The sequence below is a fragment of the Cibotium barometz genome, chromosome 36 (assembly GCF_041138505.1).
Source record: "Cibotium barometz isolate CiBa-2024 chromosome 36, ASM4113850v1, whole genome shotgun sequence".
Taxonomy (NCBI): Eukaryota; Viridiplantae; Streptophyta; class Polypodiopsida; order Cyatheales; family Cibotiaceae; genus Cibotium; species Cibotium barometz.
In genome coordinates, this window is record NC_141081.1 from 22,475,238 (window position 1) to 22,496,131 (window position 20,894).

Genomic DNA, 20,894 nt, shown 5'->3' on the forward strand with positions numbered 1-20,894 from the left:
CACACACTCCACACACACACATACACACACACACACATAAGAGCATATATTCACACAAAGCCCTTCGTATTGAGTTTCTATCAAACCTCTAGAGATGCAGGGCAGACTTAGCCACCATAATGAAGCCTAGCACTAAGGGAAGTAGCAAATAGAAAGATTTAATAAAGCAAATAAAGAAAATCTTACTTTAGCTCAACCATTAATGCCAAAAATTATTTGTATGAATAGTAAGGCTAGGCATACCCACTTACAATGTGCTGATCGGCTGGCTGGTTGGCTCAGCATGACCGGGCAGAAATAGCTTTTCAGTTGCTCGACCACATGAGCGCTAAGGGCTGCCCTCCAGACACAGTGACTTACACCATTTTAATAGATGGCTTGCTCTCAAGACAGGCAAAGGCAACATGGCCCTTCACATCTTCTCTCTGATGGCAGAGAAAGGGTGCAGTCCAAACACAGTGACCTGCAATTCAGTGATGCATTGGTTGGTCAAGGAGGGAAAGATAGAGGAAGCTACAGAATTGTTTGACAAAATGGAAGGTATGGGCTGCCCTCCAAACACAGTGACTTACAACAGCTTAATAGATGGCTTGCTCAAGACAGTCAAAGGCAACATGGCCCTTTACATTTTCTCTCTGATGGCAGAGAAAGGATGCAGCCCAGACATAGTGACTTACACCAGTTTAATAGATGGCTTGCTCAAGACAGGCAAACACAACATGGCCCTTCACATTCTCTCTCTGATGGCAGAGAAAGGGTGCAGCGCAGACCTGCAATGCCCTGTTGCATTGGTTGGTCTCAAGGAGGGAAAGATAGAGGAAGCTATGGAATTGTTGGACAAAATGGAAGGTATGGGCTGGCCTCCAAACACAGTGACTTACACCAGCTTAATAGATGGCCTGCTCAAGAGAGGCAAAGGCAACATGGCCCTTCACCTTTATTCTGTGATGGCAGAGAAAGGATGCAACCCAGACCCTGTTGCATTAGGGAAAGATAAATGAAGCAACGGAAATGTTGGACAAAATGGAAGGTACGGGCTGCCCTTTAGACACCACAGCGACTTGCACCAGCTTAATAGATGGCCTGCTCAAGACAGGCCGCCCTTCACATTCTTTCTCAGATGGAAGGATGCAACTCAGACACACTGACTTGTAATGCCCTGTTGCATTGGATGAAGCTGCCGAACTGTTGGTATGCACTGCGTAATCATTCTCAAAGCAGGGAGAGGCAAAATGGTCCTGTCAGTTTTAGATCAGATGCTGGAGAGAGGATGCAATTTAAACACGGTGACTTGCAATGTACAGTTCAAGTGGCTTGCAACAAAGAAAAGCCTTATTGAAGAAGCTTTTGAACTGCTAGACAAAATGACGAGACTGGGATTACAGCCTGACTTACAACAACATATTTAGCCACACAGATTTTGACTCTTGAAAACCACTTTTGTCATTGCTTTTGGTTTTCTTTTGGAGTAAGTGATGCTTTTTTCCTTCGTACCTCAATGCTGATATGACATTTGGTTTGATTGCATGAAGCTAAGCAAGTACTGATCAATGATTAATCAATACTAATCAATGATTAATCAATACTAATCATTGTATTTTGGTACAATTGAGGGTTCAAATTTACCATTGGGTATCTGATAAAGATCCTTGTCACTTTAGATTACAATTCGGAGATGGTTTAATACTCCAAGCATTCAGTACAGTTCAGTTACACTTGGCTTTATGTAATTTTTTGTGAATTTATGATGATAAATTTGTTGTAATCATCATTAAACAGCAGATTTGAGTTGTATCCTATGGTATACTTATGGTGATTTTCGCTTCAAGAGCGTGTGGTAGTAAGTTTATGTAGAGAGAGCGAGAGAGGGAGAGAGATGGAGAGGGAAAAAGGATCGATCTTGCCAATCTCTCTCGCTTTCTTGTAACTCTCCTGCTTTCTTGTAAATACATTCCATTCATAAGAAAAACTCCATACAAATGAGAGTTCTCTAACTAACTAAAAAGAGAAAATCGACACATATAGATATTCTAGTTACCTTGATTTTTCTCCTTTATTCAATTAACGGGCAACACTACATGGTTTGCTTGCACCACTACTAAACTAGGTGTCCTTCTCTTTCACTAACTTCCCAAGCTCCTCTCGAAGAATGTTTTCTTTGTTATTGTTGGTTATGTATCCAAATGCTTGACAAATCCCTAATGCATTACTCAATTTTAAAATTCCATTGATATACATCTCTATCTTCAAACCATCTTCATTGAGTTTGTTCCATAGCTTTTGTGCTTCTAGACTCTATTGCATGCACTTAAATATTTCACGTTCAGGCTCTTCTCTCTCTTTGACTTGGACTGACAGCTTAGAAAAGATCTTGGTGAAGGTTTCTTTCATGTTCGTCACACGGTGCTGCTAGAGGTAGACATGTTGGACTGCTGAGAGGGAGAGAGAAAGAGGGTTAGGATTTAGAGTTGAGAGACAGAGAAGGAACGAGGAAGAGCTTCTTGAGGGACTATGTGTTTAACTAGAGGAATTATGGTACATCTAATGAGAGAGGTGGGGCTTTCATATAGTTTTACATCATTCCTTTAAATGGTTTGGCCATGCAGCAAGGATCACCTCTCATTTATTAGGTGCATTAAAAAATGAACATCACTCCTTTCTTGGGTGCGCATAAATTGTCACTCGTTATTCGAAAAAGAAAATTTTCAATATTAAATTAACCAAATCTCATTACCGCCACACTGTTCACTCACATCTATCCATACATTCATATCTATCACTTCACATCCACATATATTCATGTCACATCACATCTCTTTACATCACATCACATCCATCCATTCACATCACATCTTATTTCTATGCAAGTTTTCAGTTTGATTTTCTTTTGAATACAAAGAGTATTTCTTGAATCAATATCCCCCCAAAACTTCTTGATCGGAATTTTGAATTTCATACCAGAATTCCTCGAATTTCAATATCCTTGGCAAGCCTCTCCTCCTCCTCACGTCCAAGTTCCTCCTCTATATCATTTGCCTCTAAATCTTTGAGAAAGCAAAAGTTTGAAGAGCCTTCAATCTCCTCAAGTTTCTCCTCTTCACCTCTAAGAGGATATTTGACAATGGAGAAAACTATAAAGGCAGCAGCTTTGACCATTCTCCTCCAACCTTTTGGATGAGAGGAGCATTCTGCATTTTCTAATAAAAACCTTTGAAGTTTGTACATACTACACCTCTTTGTAAATGTTTGTCTCTGAACAGAGAGGAGATCCCAACAGGGACATGGACATACTCCTTGCCAATCAAGATAGAAGGCCCTGTAGTTTCCTCAAAAAACTAGATGCTGAAAGAGGCGCAAATTCTCCCATTTTCCGAGGAGGTAGATTTTTTAGCATAGGGTTGGCTCTTGGTCTTTGCTCTTTAGCTTGACTCTTGGCTCTCGGACAGCTCCTTTGGTGCTATTTCTTTCTTGAGATCTCCTTTCTTTTTCTTGATAAAGATCCCTTGTTGCTTCTTTCATGCTTCATGTCGATGTTATCTCATTCTTCACTTTGTTAAATGCTTCCTGGCTCTTGGTCTTTGTTGCTCTTTAGCTTGACTCTTGGCTCTTGGACAGCTCCTTTGGTGTGGATGTTTTTCTTCTTGTTTGCCACTTTGTGCCTGGTGCTTTGATTCTTCTTCCTTAGGTGGCATTTGTGTTTCATTGCATAGGCTTTCAAGTGTGAGTGACATAAATGTGGTGACTTTATGCTTGTGTACTTTTGGCATGCTTAGGAGAATGATTTGAGCAATCAAATTATGATTTATGAGATGCTTGATATCCTCAGGATATGTCCATTTTGATCGATGAACTTCCCAGTGTTTAATGCCATGCGAGAGGATCTTACCATGAGCTTGTGACAAGGCTCTATGGCAGTGTTTGTACTCTCTTGCAAATTGATCTCTCATTTTTCATGCAATGATTGATTTCAAGCTAATATAGATGATTTAGATGCAAACTACGTACTAAAGTTGAACCGAATGTAGTGAAAATGCTCAAATTGAGCAATGCAAATGGATGCAATGAACTTGGATGTAAGAGAGAGTTTCCCATAGTGGATTTACACCCTAATGTTTCAATTTTGAACTTTCCCATAGTGGATTTACACCCTAATGTTTCAATTTTAATTAGCCCAATTTCTACTAATATCATACTAATGATGGTGATTAGTCTTAATCAAGACGATTAGAGGTAAGAGAATGTGGAGGTTGAAATTGAGCTTATGGAGGGGTGTGATGGTATGGCCGGCGCGGTTGCGTCACGGCTTTGAGTAGGGGGGTCACGGCCTCGGGGGTGTGACGGCATAGCCCGAGGGGGGCTCATGGCACAGCTCCGGGTAAGGTGGGATCATGGCATGGCCTGGGAGAGGTGGGGTTATAGCACTGCCCAGAGGGGGCAAGGGGGATTGTGTGGCCCTAGTGTCTAGGGTGATGGCATGGCCCCCATCACCCTTCTAGGGTGATGTCACAGTCCCCATCAGCTTCAACTCATGCTGAGGGGTAAGAGATTACTATTAAGTACTCCACCACCACCTTCTCCAACTCCACAAGAACCTCCCACCCTAGAAGTGCATGAAGAGGCCACTCTCCCTCGTGTGCCACTATAGGAGGCTAAAGTGTTGGAGCACTGCACAACAAGAGAAGGAAAGCTAGCCTCTACCACAACAGCAAGCCCCATTCGTACCTCCTTGAGATTTCATTGATCCATTCAAATTAGAAGATCTAATTTCCCAAGTTCAAACTCACGTCTCTAAAGAACCATCTTTCTCCAAAAATCATACACGCACAAAAAGCATTCAAGTAATTCTGGAGAGCAGGTAAACACAACAACAAACCTCCAAAAATAAGAGGAAGAACAGAAGGGAATAAGAGAGCTTTAAACCACTTTTGCTTCAACTATAAGGCATGGACTCCACAGCTAGGTAGCAGGTGGTAGTCCAAGAACTAGAAAAAGTTCTTCTCCATTGCCTCCAACCAGAATGTAACAGGGTGTATGAATACCTAAAGCAGGGCAAGAGAGGGAATTATGAAATGAAAGCTTACGTGTTCGATCTTAGCATCCTCTTATCTCAAATGATGGAACAAAATTTCCATATGCAAGAAATTGCATGATCAAGTAGCATGCTAGCACTCTCAACTAACAGGGTTAATGCACAACTGATGGTAGAGATGGATTAGGTAACTAAGGAGGCTAAGCAAAGGTAAAAAGATATATCAAATGCCAACCACATGCTTATTACACAAGTGCAAGCACTACTTGAGCGATTGGAGGCCCAAAAGCAAGAGGTTCTTGATGAAAGGTCACAAGAGACAAAGCTACAAATTCAAGTGGAAAGCATTATAGAACAACATAAGGTAGAGGTAGTTCAGTTATTATAGGAAAAGGAACACACGTACATGCTAGTAAATGCAAGGCTTTCCAATTAGGAAAATAGTCACCGTGCATTGGATAAAATATTGGAAGAGACGAAGAAAGAACCGAGGGCTAAGGGGACGGATCTAAAAGCACACAAGTGCAAGCTAAGAAGATATATGAAATCAGCTTGTAAAAATTACGAGATAGAGGCCCAAGTACCTCAAAGAAATCCTAAAAATGGGTCTAAAACCACAGATGGTGGCCTTGGAAGGATAGCTAGTGCAAGCTAAGGAGATATATAAAATCAGCTATAAAACTTACGAGATCCAGGTCAAGGACCTCAAGGAAAGCTATAGAGCTTATAGACAAAATGGGTCACAATGTTACAAAGCCACTGGCACGTCATCTCCCACTTGAATGAGTAGATTCTAGATGCTTATATAGTGACAATAGCAGGACTATAAGCTAAAATGGTAGTACTCACCAAGGAAAAGAATGCCATGGTGATTTAGAATCTACAAATCTAGGAAGCCTGCTATAACAACGGGAGATAGAAGTAGCCAAGGCCTTAGCTGACCATTAAGATCAAGTCACAACACTCCAACAACAACTCCATCTACACAAGGAATTCGTTGATAGAAGAGGATGAACCATACAGTAAATTAGTGGAAAGAGTAGCCCCTCTCGCTTGTAGACCTTCCAGTGGTTCCTTGGGCCCGTGTTCAAACCTTTACCATGTTTTTTGCTTCACTTACACTCTCTCTTTATCAATATAACATTAATCTCAATGTGAGGAACTAATCTAGGGGAATCTAGCACTAATACAACAAAATACTACACGTTGTGTCAATCCTAATGTAATCTTGGCTATATTTATGGGGACCTCAAACTAAACGAGGGTCACACTATCTATATTTATCCACTACACCCAATAGTACTTAACTTTAGATCTTGGTGTAGGGTGCTAATTCATTCAACTAACTTTAATGAGGGTGAAGAGCTTTTAGAATTAATGAAACCCACTAACATTAATTCATTTATAGCTTCCCTCTCTAAGATCCAAGGCAGTCTTGATTGGATGCTATAGCATGGTGGGTAGAAGCTTGGGATAATCACCATCATCTTCCACTCCATAATAGCAAAATATATAATCATTATGGTATCCTCAAACTTGTTTATCTCATCTGTGGACTTGCATGCACTTTATGATTTCTTTGTAACTAAAAAACCACAACCACCTTTTGATGATGGTGGGGAAAGGGAAAGAAGAGAGGAAGAAGAGGAAAACACCTACCTAGTGTTTAGTCCAATAACTTCTTATTTATCTAATATCTATGATAATAAAAATAAGGATGATACTAATACACCACCAATTGAGATAGATTTTTAATCTTCTTCTTTTTATTTCCCAACTAACACTCTCAACCTCGAAGAACCCTTGGATGGATAGCTAGAGGCTAAAGCCTCCACTCAGCAAGGTCATGATGTGGTGGGTTCCACCCTCGATCCAATCTTGGATCTCCCAACAAGGTCATGACATGGCAGGTTCCCCCTCAACCCAATCCTAGATCTCCCAACCCTAGAATATGAGCAATTTATCATGAGTGGGAATCCCTTACTCAAGCCTCATCTTATGCACTGAGCCCTCTTGTTGTGTAGATCACTCCTTTTGATCCCACACTTTGATTCATGTAGAGTCTTATGCAATAGTGGCACAACCTGGAAAATTTACCATACCCTTTAGTGGGAGACTGCCCAGAAGCAAGAGAATTAGGATAGTTAGATCACCCAGGAACACTCTGGTCAAATGTGGCAAGAGGCTCTAGGATAGACAACAAATGGCTTTTTGATTTGCTTGAGATCAACATCGTCACGTTCGTGATTGCCCATGCGTGCAACAATAAAGCGGTAGCATTCAGAAAAGTCATGGGGAGGTTATGAGGAAATTCAAACTGATACTGATGGTGGCTAGGTTAGAGTGGCAACTTTGGTATCTTGCCGGCCTGGAGACCACCATTCCTTGCCATCAAGAAATACGCAGACATATATAGAGCATCTCCATGGCACCTTCAAGTTGACACATTGTATATGCCAATCAAATAATGGTTCACTACCATGGAGTTTCAAGAAAGGCAGGCCGATGATTCCCATTTCATAGACAACTTTCCTTACTTCGAGCACAACCTCTTTGACACTCTCGCAACAAACAACGATAGTTGATGCTCACCACAATGCATGCAATCCCCGATCCCAAATAGTGACCATCATTGTGCAGATCTTTAGGTTGATAATTCTTCTTATTGACATTCAAGATGATTATGTCCACATCTACAACCGTGAGGGGATGCACTTCAACATCAATAAAGGGAGTTTTGATAATGGAATCATGTATTATTATCACCAGCTCCATGTTTGCCCTCATACATGCATACCACTTTCAAAGATATGATTGATACCAACTTTAGGAGATCGCTCTATTTTCTTTGCCGAATCCTTCTTTCCTCCAAGACACAAAAGAGTTGCTACCACAAAGAGTATCAAGGGAAACATGCCTTGTAGCAATAGATTTTGAGGATGGAATCTCCAATGATAGGGGGTTGTTAACCCCATTTTGAGGTTAACCTAGCATCTTTCCTTTACATAAGAGAGATAGCCCAATAAGTGTCATAAAACGGCACTATAAATGTTGTAATTATGAGAATGGTTGGCAATGCCACAAATCTATGTATCTTGTAATCATTTAGTTCATCTTTATTTAAGTTTTGGGCACCCAAGTGTGAATAAGAGCCACTTGTATAAATAACAACATTCTCAAAATACAAGACACAATCCCCCTTTATGCCAATTGAGTCTATCTAGTCTTAACTCCTTGCTCTCTTATGTCTATGGTGAGAGAGAGAGAGAGAGAGAGAGAGAGAGAGAGAGAGAGAGAGAGAGAGTTGAGAGGAAACAAAGCTTCGTTCTTTGTGCATGTTCCTTTTATATGCTTGTGTTAATGAGTGTGAGAGTAGAGAGGAGTGACTGTCCTTGATTTTTAAAATATAAGACCAAGGAGCGAAGACTCTTGATGAGTATTAAACAAATCTTTGCAAACTCAAGAGGTAATCATAATGTTTTCGATGTTGTAAGATCCTCGTCCCCACCGCGCAACGGATTCTGGGGTGCTAGCAGAGGAAGTAGCACTTCTTGCACGGAGCAGGGTCCCACACTCGGGGCCTCGCCCACCACGGATATGCGGACAAGAGACTAATCCGTTGGTTTTTCCAAAACTGAACCTGGAAAAACTTCCTTTACCCAGAAAGCACGAGCGATTCCACCAGGATAACTTTTCCCTAACGTAGTCAAAAGCCTTAACTAACTGAACTGATCTCACCAAACTCGTAAGTTCTATAGTCAGATCAAGGGACAGATTGCATTTGGGATCATAGAGACCAACGCTTTTTTCCTCATTGAGAGGCACAACCGTTGATTCTTTTCCATAGAACAATTTTTGTCCGGGATTTACTTCATCTATCGAACTAAACAGAAATTGAGTCTCGATTTACGGATCCCTCAGTCTAGCCTAACCCCATCCAGTCCCATGGGTTAGCCAACCTCTCAACTCTCTCTCTCTCTCTCTCTCTCTCTCTCTCTCTCTCTCATTGTGATCAGTTGAATCCGTATTTCCAATTATTCCTTCATTGGAGTATCTATGGCATCATTGGCAACCAGAACGCTCACCACCTGTCCACTCAGGGGCCTTTTCAATAGTTCCTAGCCCATAGTACTCGGTAATATAATCACTTTAAGATGGAATCTCCGTTGAAGATCAGCAAGATCAACCAACAGATCCATATAAAAGAGCCATGGACTCATTCGTTGAGGACCAGCAAGGTCAATCAACCAGATCCATGCCCGGTTTCAGAAAACAACTCTTACTCCTTGTTCCAATATCTTCCACGACGCACGTGTGGGTATCTTCGGCGACTCAGAGCCCGAGCACCGTATGGTCAGCACCCTCTAGGATCCTTTGCAGGTCACCTAGCGCTTCACTCATAGACCGCTTCCTTGGTCCCTCATCCACCGTACCGAAAGCTCACCATTTAAATCGAATCGAGGCTGGTCAAGACCTCAACCGACCTTGCTACGCGAGACATCCTCCATCGACTCTCCGTTCAGCAGTTGCAACTTTATCAGTTAGGTCTCCACGACCTTAATCATAAGACGGTCAAAATGCTTCCCCAGCATTCTTGACATAAAACAGTCATTTACAAACAATTTACAAATACAGTTTCTATAATGAACCCTCATCTTTCCACATTATCCCTCATCAATCCACATTACTTATTCCACATTCCATTCATATGTCTACTCATTCTTATCCAATCACATCATTTTCCATCTCATCACCTCAGATTCATTTACATCACATATCCTTTATTCACATCCCAATTCACATGCCATCACATCTCATCTATTCACTCATATCGATGTCACATAATTTCACATACACATTTGCATTCATTATTCCACATACACATCCACATCCATACATCCACGTCCACATCCGTATTCATACATACATATTCATATCCACATCCATACATCCACTTCCACATTCATACATCCACATCCATATCTACATCCATACATCTATTTCCACATCCACATTCATACATCCACATCCATACATCCACATCTACATCTACATCCATACATCCATTTTCACATCCACATTCATACATTCCACATCCACATTCATACATCCACATCTACATCTACATCCATTAATCCGTTTCCACATCCACATTCATACATTCCACATCCACATCCACATCCATACTTATCACATACACATACATCTTTCCTTTCCCATACATCCTTCACATACATACATCTACATCCATTCTTTCACATACATATATCTACATCCATTCTTTCACATACATACATCTCCATCCATTCTTCGTTCATTTTCATCTATCTGATTCATTTCACATCCTCATATCTATTTATAGAATACAAGAGAATTCTTATTTTTGATATAAGATTTCTTTACGCATCTATTTATGCATAAACTCCATTTTAAGGAGAATAACACTTTCGAAATAAAATCAATCTTTTATGCATCTTCCTATGCATAAATTCATTTTAAATGGGAATGACACTTTTGAATTAAAAATCAATCTTTTATGCATCTTCCTATGCATAAAATCAAAATTAACGAAAATAACTCTTTTGAACTAAAAATAGATTTCTTTATGCATCTTTCTATGCATAAAATCAAAATTGATGAGAATAACACTTTTGGATTAAAATAAATTCTTTATGCATCTTTCCATACATAAATCCAATTTAGTAGGAATTACACTTTTAGAATAAAAGAATTTCTCTTATGCATCTAATTTATGCATAAAATCATCTCTGATGAAAATCACATTTTTAATATAAAAAAAATATCTTTTATGCATATGTTTATGCATACAAATCATTTATGATGAAAATCACTCTTTCAATATAAAAGAATTTCTTTTATGCATAAAATCATTTATGATGAAAATCACACTTTTAATATAAAAAATATCTTTTATGCATATGTTTATGCATGAAAATCAATCATGATAAAAGTAACACTTTTATAATAAAATAAATTTCTTTTATGCATCCTCTTATGCATAAAAATCAATTATGATAAAAGTAACACTTTTATAATAAAATAAATTTCTTTTATGCATCCTCTTATGCATAAAAATCAATTATGATAAAAGTAACACTTTTATAATAAAAAAATAATCTTTTATGCATACTTTTATGCATGAAAATCAAATGTGATAAAAGTAACACTTTTATAATAAAAAAATAATCTTTTATGCATGAAAATCAAATATGATAAGAGTAACACTTTTATAATAAAAATAATCTTTTATGCATACTTTTATGCATGAAAATCAAATATGATAAAAGTAACACTTTTATAATAAAAAAAAATCTTTCATGCATACTTTTATGCATGAAAATCAAATATAATAAAAGTAATACTTTTATAATAAAAATAATATTTTATGCATGAAAATCAAATATGATAAAAGTAACACTTTTATAATTAAAAAATAATCTTTTATGCATACTTTTATGCATGAAAATCAAATGTGATAAAAGCAACACTTTTATAATAAAAAAATAATCTTTTATGCATACTTTTATGAATGAAAATCAAATGTGATAAAAGTAACACTTTTATAATAAAAAAATAATCTTTCATGCATACGTTTATGCATGAAAATCAAATGTGATAAAAGTGACACTTTTATAATTAAAAAATAATCTTTTATGCATACTTTTATGCATAAAAATCAAATATGATAAAAGTAACACTTTTATAATAAAAACATAATCTTTTATGCCTAAAAATACATTTTGATGAAAGTAACACTTTCATAATAAAAGAAAATTATTCCTTTGTGCATAAAAATCTATTTTGATGAAAGTAACACTTTCATAATAAAAGAAATTTATTCCTTTATGCATAAAAATAATAATAATCAATATGCATCTTCTATGCATGAAAATGACACTTTTAGAGTATAGAATTGATAGGAATTACTCTTTTAGAATAATAAAAGATAATTCTTATTTCCAAAATTTTTTCCATAACTTCCTTTGAATGGCTGACCATTTATCAATTTTTCTTACTTGATTTTCTCTTAAAAATTAACTCTAATTGATTTAAAGTAATCTATACTAATCAAAATTCACTTATAAAAGAGAAAACATTATAAAAAGTTTAATTCCAACAATTATCACTTAACTAGGATAAATAAGGGTTGATTCTAAGAAGAGAGAGGGAAAAAGCCTTTCGATCAAGGCATAGCATCCATTTATCACTTCAAACAATCATAAACATTAGAAAAACATAAAATCAATAAAGAAAATTACAAGAATCTCTACTTACATAATTTCTTGGAGCTTTCCTTTGGCTTGATGGTTTGAGGGTTCTACTCTTGTTTGGAAACAAGAGTGGCCACCAATCTTCTAGAAGAAGGAAGGTCAAAAACTAATGAATTATGAATACAATTCACTATTTTGGCACTTGGGAGAGACAGGGTAACAGTGCAAAACACTATTGAGTTTCAACAAAGGGGGAGGCTTCTATTTATAGAAAAAAGTGAGCTTCTAACCAAGCCAACTGATTCTAGAATTTTCCAGATCAGTTTGGTCAATTTTTGACCATTTTTAGGTCAGTTTTACTCACTTTTTGGATCTAGTTGAAACAGGAGAGAGGAGAGATAAAAATATCTCATTATTTGGGAGTTTAAAACTCATTCAAGCATGTGAAATAGGCGCCTCCTTCATGAGGGGAATTCCCCCATGCAGAGGTGTCAAAAATGCATCATTACTCCTAAATATCTCCCTTTTTTATCTATTAACCTTGTCCTTAGTCAACTCTTCATCTTATGTGAGTATTTACTCATTTTTGGGGGATTTTCCTTTTATTCTTCTATTTATCTCCTCCCTACATTTGGATGAATCTTATTGGTCCATAGGAACCTTAATTGGACCATAATCCAAAAATTTCTGAAAATCTAGACCCTTAGGCTAAGGTCCTTTATACCCATTTCCAGTTAATTCCAATTGCACATTGGAAAGTTCTTTTTGAATTTCTGTTTCAGGGGAATTTATTTTAGACACTAGGAGGATTTTTATATCCAAAAATATCTCAATTTTGGACTATCTCTCTCTAGATATTTTCTCTCTCTAGATCAAAATAGGGTAAAACAGAATCTTTCTTTTATTTCAGAAAGGGGAATAATTATAAGATCAGAAAGGGAGGTTCTTACACTTGCACATCTCACAAGGCTGGAGGGAGGAATCTTACAATTCTACCCCACTTAAAAAATGCGAGATGTCCTCGTCTCGCAGGTGGAGTATGATCTCTTTCATCTTCTTCTCCTTCTTCAATCACTTCCAGCGTTACTACCTTGGAAGTGGATGGCCGATTTGGGAACAACTCTCTTTGACTTCCCCTTTTCTGAGGTGGAGGTCTTGCATTACTTTGGATTGAAACTGCAGGTTGGATAGAGGGTCTACCTCTGGGATTTCCCATATTTTGGCAGATAGAACCGTGATTACTCTGGATGGAAGGGGCGGGAGTCTGGAATCTTGATCCCTAATTTTCCTGCCACCGTGAAAACCTCGATCCAAAAGGAGTTGGGCAATCCATACTGCGATGTCCAAATCCTTGACAGTTATAGCATTTCACTCTCTTGTTCAAGGGTGGAACTTCTGAAGTTGAAGTCCAGGGGATTGAGTTTCGGGAAAAGGACGTTTCTTCTATTCTAGAACTTTCCATATCCTAGGTTTGACCCTGATATGTCTTAGGCGGAGGAGGGTTGGAATCATCTTCTGGGAATAAAAACCTTTTGAAAGGTGATGGTGCTAGCTTTGGTGGGACTTTGACATCAAAGGCTTTGGCGAAATCCTTCGCCATTCGAACTGCTTCGGCCATGGAAACAGGTTTGGCATTCTTGACTAAAGTATCCAATGGCTCGTTCATTCCCCGAATGAACTTGGCCATCAGCTGCTCTTCGTCCAATTGAGGGGAATATTTAAGGAGAAGGGCAAAAGCCTGATGGTACTCTTCAATTGTCCGGCTTTCCTGCTTTAGTTCCAAGAACTCATTCATCTTAGTTTCAAGAAAGCCTAGGGGACAAAACCTCTTTCTGAGGTAAGCCTTGAGATCGGTCCAGGTTTGGGTACTTCGGTCGAGACGGTTTGTCTCGCAGTGGTTTCTCCATGCCACTCTAGCTGTCTCCACTATCTTCAGCCTTGCAAGAGCCATTTTGCTCTTCTCATTGTACCCGGTGACATTGAAGTATTCTTCCATTGATTCGATCCACTTCTCCACAGACTCGCCCAAGTTTTCCCCTTCACCCTTGAAAGGTCCAGGCTACGAACTATGAAGAGTTTTATGAACATACAGATCGAGCTCTTCTTCATCGAGTTGGGGGTTAATATTTCTACCACGACGACCTCGATCCATGTTCCTATCAATACGAAAATTCTTGTTAAGTCTCTTTATTTATGATTCAATTCGAATTTTGATTCAACTGATTCCAGGGTTCTCTAAATAGATCGGCTCCCCACAGAATCAAGGGATAAAGATACTCATATAGAACGCATTATCAGTTAATAATTCATTCAGAGTATCTCATATAGAATGCATTATCAGTTAATAATTCATTCAGAGTATCTCATATAGAACGCATTATCAGTTAATAATTCATTCAGAGTATCTCATTCATATCTTTAACACAGTAATGGTCCATCATCAGACCAAATTTTTTTCCATCTGAACTAGTCCTTCATGGGGATTTCAAATTTTGAGATTTTTAATTTATCATCCCTTAACTTGATCTACTGGACAAAAGTTAACAGTAGCAATCTGCTAGCACAATCCACTAATCTCATAGTGATTAGCTGAAGTCATTAACGTCATTCCAGTTAAGAACATCATCACAGGGACTCATCCCATTCATCCTCATTGTGGTTTCGCTCAGCTTATTACATTTCAGCCAACCAGGATAACTTTTCCCTAACGTAGTCAAAAGCCTTAACTAACTGAATTGATCTGACCGAACTCGTAAGTTCCATAGTCAGATCAAGGGACAGATTGCACTTGAATCATAGAAACCAACGCTTTTTTCCTCATTGAGAGGCACAGCCGTTGATTCTTTTCCATAGAACAATTTTTGTCCGGGATTTACTTCATCTATCGAACTAAACAGAAATTGAGTCTCGATTTACGGATCCCTCAGTCCAGCCTAACCCCATCCAATCCCATGGGTTAGCCAACCGCCCAACCACTATAGTGATGGGATCCAATTTAGAATTTGGTTAGGTTTTGTCCCGGGTACCAGGGAAAAGAGTTCCCAGGACCCCTAGCCGGATGTTCATGCAAACATAAACTAGTCACACCACTTACACACCCAATATGAAATTGCCTTTTTCTCAGCATCAGTTATCTTTAAAACAATCCTTTAATGAAACCATTGTGTCACTGATCACAATCCTCAAAATCTCTGGTTGAATCCTTATTTTCAATCATTCCTTCATTGGAGTATCTATGGCATCATTGGCAACCAGAACGCTCACCACCTGTCCACTCAGGGGCCTTTTCAATAGTTCCCAGCCCATAGTACTCGGCAATATAATCACTTTAAGATGGAATCTCCGTTGAAGATCAGCAAGATCAACCAACAGATCCATATAAAAGAGCCATGGACTCATCCGTTGAGGACCAGCAAGGTCAATCAACCAGATCCATGCCCGGTTTCAGAAAACAACTCTTACTCCTTGTTCCAATATCTTCCACGACGCACGTGTGGGTATCTTCGGTGACCCAGAGCCCGAGCACCGTATGGTCAGTACCCTCTAGGATCCTTCTCGCAGGTCACCTAGCGCTTCACTCATAGGCCCCTTCCTTGGTCCCTCATCCACCGTACCGAAAGCTCACCATTTAAATCGAACCGAGGCTGGTCAAGACCTCGACCGACCTTGCTATGCGAGACGTCCTCCATCGACTCTCCGTTCAGCAGTTGCAACTTTATCAGTTAGGTCTCTACGACCTTAATCACAAGACGGTCAAAATGCTTCCCCAGCATTCTTGACATAAAACAGTCATTTACAAACAATTTACAAATACAGTTTCTATAATGAACCCTCATCTTTCCACATTATCCCTCATCAATCCACATTACTTATTCCACATTCCATTCATATGTCTACTCATTCTTATCCAATCACATCATTTTCCATCCTATCACCTCAGATTCATTTACATCACATATCCTTTATTCACATCCCAATTCACATGCCATCACATCTCATCTATTCACTCATATCGACGTCACATCATTTCACATACACATTTACATTCAGTATTCCACATACACATCCACATTTCGTACTTCCACATCCATACATCCACGTCCACATCCGTATTCATACATACATATTCATATCCACATCCATACATCCACTTCCACATTCATACATCCACATCCACATTCATACATCCACATTCATACATCCACATCCATACATCCACATCCACATCTACATCCATACATCCATTTCCACATCCACATTCATACATTCCACATCCACATCCACATTCATACATCCACATCCATACATCCACATCTACATCTACATCCATACATCCATTTCCACATCCACATTCATACATTCCACATCCACATTCATACATCCACATCCATACATCCACATCTACATCTACATCCATACATCCGTTTCCACATCCACATTCATACATTCCACATCCACATCCACATTCATACATCCACATCCATACTTATCACATACACATACATCTTTCCTTTCCCATACATCCTTCACATACATACAACTACATCCATTCTTTCACATACATATATCTACATCCATTCTTTCACATACATACATCTCCATCCATTCTTCGTTCATTTTCATCTATGTGATTCATTTCACATCCTCATATCTATTTATAGAATACAAGAGAATTCTTATTTTTGATATAAGATTTCTTTACGCATCTATTTATGCATAAACTCCATTTTAAGGAGAATAACACTTTCGAAATAAAATCAATCTTTTATGCATCTTCCTATGCATAAATTCATTTTAAATGAGAATGACACTTTTGAATTAAAAATCAATCTTTTATGCATCTTCCTACGCATAAAATCAAAATTGACGAAAATAACTCTTTTGAACTAAAAATAGATTTCTTTATGCATCTTTCTATGCATAAAATCAAAATTGATGAGAATAACACTTTTGGATTAAGATAAATTCTTTATGCATCTTTCCATACATAAATCCAATTTAGGAGGAATTACACTTTTAGAATAAAAGAATTTCTCTTATGCATCTAATTTATGCATAAAATCATCTCTGATGTAAATCATATTTTTAATATAAAAAAATATCTTTTATGCATACAAATCATTTATGATGAAAATCACTCTTTTAATATAAAAGAATTTCTTTTATGCATAAAATCATTTATGATGAAAATCACACTTTTAATATAAAAAATATCTTTTATGCATATGTTTATGCATGAAAATCAATTATGATAAAAGTAACACTTTTATAATAAAATAAATTTCTTTTATGCATCCTCTTATGTATAAAAATCAATTGTGATAAAAGTAACACTTTTATAATAAAATAAATTTCTTTTATGCATCCTCTTATGCATAAAAATCAATTATGATAAAAGTAACACTTTTATAATAAAAAAATAATCTTTTATGCATACTTTTATGCATGAAAATCAAATGTGATAAAAGTAACACTTTTATAATAAAAAAAACTTTTATGCATACTTTTATGCATAAAAATCAAATATGATAAAAGTAACACTGTTATAATAAAAATAATCTTTTATGCATACTTTTATGCATGAAAATCAAATATGATAAAAGTAACACTTTTATAATAAAAAAAAATCTTTCATGCATACTTTTATGCATGAAAATCAAATATGATAAAAGTAACACTTTTATAATAAAAATAATATTTTATGCATGAAAATCAAATATGATAAAAGTAACACTTTTATAATAAAAAAATATTCTTTTATGCATACTTTTATGCATGAAAATCAAATGTGATAAAAGTAACACTTTTATAATAAAAAAATAATCTTTCATGTATACTTTTATGCATGAAAATCAAATGTGATAAAAGTAACACTTTTATAATAAAAAAATAATCTTTCATGCATACTTTTATGCATGAAAATCAAATGTGATAAAAGTAACACTTTTATAATAAAAAAATAATCTTTTATGCATACTTTTATGCATAGAAATCAAATATGATAAAAGTAACACTTTTATAATAAAAACATAATCTTTTATGCCTAAAAATACATTTTGATGAAAGTAACACTTTCATAATAAAAGAAAATTATTCCTTTGTGCATAAAAATCTATTTTGATGAAAGTAACACTTTCATAATAAAAGAAATTTATTCCTTTATGCATAAAAATAATAATAATCAATATGCATCTTCTATGCATGAAAATGACACTTTTAGAGTATAGAGTTGATAGGAATTACTCTTTTAGCATAATAAAAGATAATTCTTATTTCCAAAAATTTTGCCATAACTTCCTTTGAATGGCTGATCATTTTTTAAATTTTCCTACTTGATTTTCTCTTAAAAATTAACTCTAATTGATTTAAAGTAATCTATACTAATCAAAATTCACTTATAAAAGAGCAAAGATTATAAAAAGTTTAATTCCAACAATTATCACTTAACTAGGATAAAGAAGGGTTGATTCTAAGAAGAGAGAGGGGAAAAGCCTTTCGATCAAGGCATAGCATCCATTTATCACTTCAAACAATCATAAACATTAGAAAAACATAAAATCAATAAAGAAAATTACAAGAATCTCTACTTACATAATTTCTTGGAGATTTCCTTTGGCTTGATGGTTTGAGGGTTCTACTCTTGTTTGAAAACAAGAGTGGCCACCAATCTTCTAGAAGAAGGAAGGTCAAAAACTAATGAATTATGAATACAATTCACTATTTTTGGCACTTGGGAGAGACAGGGTAACAGTGCAAAACACTATTGAGTTTTAACAAAGGGAGAGGCTTCTATTTATAGGAAAAAGTGAGCTTCTAACCAAGCCAACTGATTCTAGAATTTTCCAGATCAGTTTGGTCAATTTTTGACCATTTTTAGGTCAGTTTTGCTCACTTTTTGGATCTAGTTGAAACAGGAGAGAGGAGAGATATAAATATCTCATTATTTGGGAGTTTAAAACTCATTCAAGTATGTGAAATAGGCACCTCCTTCATGAGGGAAATTCCTCCATGCAGAGGTATCAAAAATGCATCATTACTCCTAAATATCTCCCTTTTTTAACTATTAACCTTGTCCTTAGTCAACTCTTCATCTTATGTGAGTATTTACTCATTTTTGGGGGATTTTTCTTTTATTCTTCTATTTATCTCCTCCCTACATTTGGATGAATCTTATTGGCCCCCATAGGAACCTTAATTGGACCATAATCCAAAATTTTTTGAAAATCTAGACCCTTAGGCTAAGGTCCTTTATACACATTTTCAGTTAATTCCAATTGCACATTGGAAAGTTCTTTTTGAATTTTTGTTTCAGGGGAATTCATTTTAGACACTAGGAGGATTTTTATATCCAAAAATATCTCAATTTTGGACTATCTCTCTCTAGACATTTTCTCTCTCTAGGTCAAAATAGGGTAAAACAGAATCTTTCTTTTATTTCAGAAAGGGGAATAATTATAAGATCAGAAAGGGAGGTTCTTACACTTGCACATCTCAAAAGGCTGGAGGGAGGAATCTTACAGATGTCAGCAACTCGGGCATATTATGAGTGAATGTCCTAATGCAGCTAGCATGACCTATCTGACTGAAAGTGTTGTGGGACCCGTGCTAACAGCCTATAGCATTGGTACAAAGCAATCAAAGACTGACTGCACCCACCACCCTAGAATTGGGGTAAATCCAAGAAGGAACTTTCCGTCTTAATTAGCTACCTGAAAAGCCATCGCTATTGTTTTGCTGATATAAAAGATGAAGAAAGGGAAAAAAATCATGCTACGATTGATCATCAAGGCCAAAATCGGTAATTTTCTATTATTTGGGCATCTGCAAGCTATCAAGGTAAGCAATTTGAGTTTTTAATTGATTTCAAAAGTACACATTCTTTCATTTCACTAGGTTGCATGTGAAAGTTAGAATTAGTTTAGAGAAAGGGTAAACCAATGCAAGTCAAATTGGCTAGTGGGAAATTTCTCCTCACATGACAACCTCTAGATGATAACTTAACCAAATGTAAATTCAAGGTCTTGCTTTTGGGAGTATATGATGGAATACTTTCTATGGATTGGTTTACTTAGAATTAAGCAGATATACACTTCCATAAAGGGACCATCTCTTTTTTGGATCTTCATAACAACAAGGTCCAAGGGATTGCAGTAATAGTGCATGGTCTCCAACTTTATAACTTGTAAAGCGATCCAAGTTATTGAAGGGACTTAGGAAGCAAGAGGTATGCTCTATTGGGAAGGAGTCACGTTCATATGAACCTGAATGGCTAAGTAAATATGTTGATGTATTTCTTGAAGAATTGATAGAAGCCTCCAATTCGAGAAGTAGATCATGAGATAGAACTCATACTAGTGCATAGCTGACTACAAAGAGAGCTTACAAAAAATGGTTTTTCCCTGGCTATTCTCACAGAAATCAAGCTTAAGGAGCACCTAAAGCAACTCTTGGAGAAGAAATTATTCAACCAAGTGTATTCGTGTGGGGTGCACTAGTTCTCTTTTGAAAGAAGAAGGATGGTTATGCATTGATTATAGGGGTCTGAATTAGCTCTCAGTCAAAAATAAATACCCCCGATACCTAGAGTAGATAAACTTTTAGATTGAATGCATGTAGCAAAAATATTCACAAAG